We start from the raw sequence: 4225 nt of genomic DNA on the forward strand, positions 1-4225 counted from the left end.
CCATGTGATCTTCTTCCTAGGCAGCTGGCTTCTTCAATGCCAGCAAGGAAGACAGAGGTTTTCTTGGTCATTCTGAACGCTCAGTTATTTTTAACTTGCTTCATCAAATCCATGTGAATTTGCACTCTGTAATTTGTTAGAACGGTAAAGCTGATGTTTTGTGTTCACCTTGCCAAACAATATAAACTCAGTTGCATAATTATGTGTCAGGGGATTATGGAGTATATTGATCCCATTGTGAATTCAAACTAATCTACTGTATAAGCAAGGAACCTGTATAGACTATTATTTCAGTCACCAACCTACTGCTTGGCTTTTTACTAGACTACGGTGACTGCCAAAACAATAAAGTTTAATTGTTGTTGGATAGATCGGTTCCACTGCCCTGCTTGCTTCCCTCCTTTCTTCCCTCCCTCCTTCCAAATACTGCACACAATCAGGTAATATTTAGGTGTGCGTGCTCTCGGCACCCATGGCAGTCTCCCTTGGCCTTCAGATGTGTGCCGTGAGGTGTCTCTCCCGTGGTCTGTTTTGTTTCCTGTGTATTTTACTCCCGGTGATGGTTCTGCTGCTTCTTTGCCTCCACCAGTGATTAGCTTCACAAACAACCTTAGAGTTGAGTCCAAAGGCGTTTCCCAAAGGAACATACAACTAGCAGAAACAGCAAAATGACTGCCCATTTTTCAGAATTAATAGGAAAACTTTTACCACAACCCCAAGTAGAATTTCCTTTAGTTATCATGACATCAGATTTTAACTTCAACAAAACGGAACGAACTCTAGACTTTACCATCGGGGAGTCTCAAGTTGTCTTTGTTGTTGTTGTTGTTACACAAAAGCTCATGCTGTTTTATTTTAGGTGCGTGGCAGAGTGACGGAATACAAATAGAAACCAAAGCCAAGTGCAGGGAAGGCAGTCTGGTTTAGATTTTCTAACTGAACTTTACCAAGGCTGGGCTTCTCTTGGAAGATACTGTGCACTGTTTCATTTGTGCCAAGATTCTTGCAATTTGCAAGGTAACTTTAACATTATGTTTACTGAGAATCGGTCTAAATAAACCAATGAATACAAATCAACTTTAGTTAAATGAATGGAAAAGCTTTGTTTCTATCCTACAAAGTCTTCATATCTTTCAAAGAGTTGGTAACTCTTACATTTTATTTTTGAGATGTAGAAGTCCTTCCTAACTTTGAACTACTTTTTCATTATTTCTGCTGTGATTTAGAGACCCATCCTTAATCTGTGTTCTTTTGAGTGGTTATTCTAACAGTTTTGATTTATTTTCGTTAGTATGATGCAACAATTCAAGTCAAAGGAACACAGTTCATAGGCCACAATTTGATCATAATCTAGAGCTTCTGCACTTTGGGGACAAAGATAAGCTATTATTAAAAATACCCGTGAGACATAAAGGCTTAGACACACAAAGGCGTCCCTCTCAGTTGAGCAATAATATGCACTCTTTTTAACGTTTTCTTTGACGGCTTTTGCTTACATTTTCTCTAGATTGTCTATTTTGAAAACTTTTTAAGTGACTTCAATTAAAAAAAAAAAAAACATATTTTCCTCCATTGGCAGAATCAAAACAATTGAAAAATGTCATTCCTAACAAGGCCTTTGACTTTTTCCCACTCTGCCTTTTGAGAGAGTCTGTCATTAATTTCAGATTAAGAATACAGAGCCTTGCTGTTCCTGTAGACGTTTTAATGATTCATTTCTAGAGATGAGCAATACAGAGAGTTCTGTGATGCTGTTCTTTTTGACAAGTAAAATATTTCCCCACAAAAATAGAAGGAAGGTTTCCAGAGGACAATGAAAGAAGCCTGGTAAATGTACTTGGAGTTTCTTAGAAGCATTCATTCTTCTCACATGGGAGCACAGTTTGCTCCCAAAAACATATTACCCCATTGCCAGCCATTTTCTTGCCAAAGTCAACTCATGTACTTTCTAGCTCTTGCAATACACTGCAGCTGTTATATCCTGACCACCATGGACTTCCTTCTTCCTTTCTGCTATTACAAGGAAGTCATTCACCTCTCTCTCCCTCTTTTTTCTTTCTCCCCCTCTCTTCGTCTCCTTTTCTCTCTGAAGAAACCTTTTCCTCCCAATCTGTACTGAGGATGTGGACACCCCTACTTTTTCCTTGCCAGGTCTGGCTTGAGCTCATTGTTCAACCTATTGCTTCTATTATACGGGGCCTAGTATGAAAGCCAAGTGTGGACAAGGAAATGCCTGGATCTCCAAACAGTAATCAAATCACCAAACAAAAATAGGGGCTGGGACATTTTATTTCCATTAGAAGCTTCATTTCTTGACTGTTTACTTTGGTTTTGTCTTATTTCAGACAATTTATGATTCTCAGATATACGTGTTGGTAAAATCTGCTTTGAATTTATCTATGTGTATGATGACTATTCACAATGTGTGAGTGCTGTTGTCTCTCTCTTAAATATCCTCTTATTCTTTCCACTGCTTTTGCCTCACAATAGGTAGCTTCTCCAAGTAATTGGGAAATTAGTGTGTCTTCTTAACATTAGATCTAAAAACTCTTCTAGTCATTTAGATGGAGGTTACCAGCGTAAAAAGCATTCAAATTATTTTCTGATTCTTACATTTTAAAAAATCTGTCTGAAATTCCTTTTTGAAGGGATATTAATTAGCATGCACACAAAGTAATTCCGTGGGCCCGTGCGTCTACTCTTTAGTGAACATCAGAAACACCTGAAATTCATCACCTGAGCCCCAGCCCCAGGGATTCTGATCCAGGGCTACTGATGCTACTTGTCCTTGGACCACTTGTGCTGCTTCTCAAAGTGTTACCCCTACGTAAAGAGCAGCTGTTGACCGACAGTAAGTGGAGAATGACAGAGTGAGAGAGGGAGGTGACAGATAAATAGATGACTGTTAGTTAATAAATAAATACACAGACATCTAATAGAATCATGTGAAGGACCTTAAGTAATACCAGTTTTAAAAATTGTCTCTAAAATTAATGTTTTCAAAGCATGACATATACAGTATAATATTTGAAAGAGCAAAAGAAATGTATGTCACAAACTAAACTGTCCCTTTATTCCAGACCCACATTCCCACTTTGTAGAATCAACCATATTTAAGTATCTATAAGATATGACACCTTCTAGTAAAACTGAGACTATACAAAATTAAAATGTTGACTATGGTGCATAGACCAAGGCTGAATTATTTGAGGCCAAATTTTCTTTTGTGTATTTGTTGGTATTCATTTAAAAGAAACACGCACACACTCATAGACCTAAGACTGTTTTCTGAAATCAAATACGTTTCCTGCCTTCTTTCCTCAGTACTCTTACAACCAGCCTATTTATAGCCCAGGAAAGGAAAAAGCTGCACTGGAGGCAGGAAAACTAAGTTGGGAAAGAATAGGAGGAAGTCTGCCTGCCATTTAGCCAAACAACCTTTAATTCATTGAGCTCAAAGCTTAGCAGCTTCAATGTTGTTGTTAGGCGTAAACAGCTTGCAAATTTCAATTTTTTTTCTTTCTCCACTTTTGAACTGGATTTGGGCAATGGAGACGATGACAGCATTTTAGAAGAGAGAACAGGAATTCCAGGTGTTTCGGCACATTGAAGAGAAACTTGCTAGAGGTGATGAAGCATAAAGAAAAAGATGATTCACTATAGGGATGAGCATCATGGCAGTTCTGCAATTTAAGGTAAGTGTCCTTTAAAATTCTATCTGTTGTTGTGTCTTAATGCATTTCAGAAACTATGGATATTAGCCAGAGACAATGGATACGATTTGAGGTCAGATTCTCATGTAATTCTTCAATATGCCTTGCTTTTATCTCTGAAGAAATGTAGAAATCTGCCACAGTTATGACACCTTCAGTTTTTACAATAAATAATATATATTTTTTTCCAAATCTTTATTTTTTATTTTTGAAATTATACTTTAGGTTCTTGGGTACATGTGCAGATCATGCAGGATTGTTGCATAGGTATACACATGGCAATGTGGTTTGCTGCCTCCATCCCCCGTCACCTACATCTGGCATTTCTCCCCGTATTATCCCTCCCTGACCTCCTCACCCCCCTGCTGTCCCTCCCTTGGCACCCCCTCAACAGACCCCACTGTGTTATGTTCCCTTCCCTGTGTCTATGTGTTCTCATTGTTCAACACCCGCCTATGAGTGAGAACATGCAGTGTTTGATTTTCTGTTCTTGTGTCAGTTTGCTGAGAATG

At 38.4% G+C, this 4225-nt stretch overlaps 1 protein-coding gene across 1 annotated transcript in view; it reads left to right on the forward strand.

Annotated features, from left to right (window-relative positions):
* Window positions 1-3430: 3430 nt before the first annotated feature.
* RASGRP3 (RAS guanyl releasing protein 3) overlaps window positions 3431-4225 on the forward strand; it is a 129820-nt gene continuing 129025 nt past the window's right edge. Inside the window, exon 1 of the mRNA XM_017534869.2 lies at window positions 3431-3695. The gene's annotated coding sequence lies outside the window, so the exon portion shown is untranslated. The remainder of the gene's footprint in view (window positions 3696-4225) is intronic.

This window comes from Cebus imitator, unplaced genomic scaffold, assembly GCF_001604975.1.
Source record: "Cebus imitator isolate Cc_AM_T3 unplaced genomic scaffold, Cebus_imitator-1.0 Scaffold88, whole genome shotgun sequence".
NCBI lineage: Eukaryota > Metazoa > Chordata > Mammalia > Primates > Cebidae > Cebus > Cebus imitator.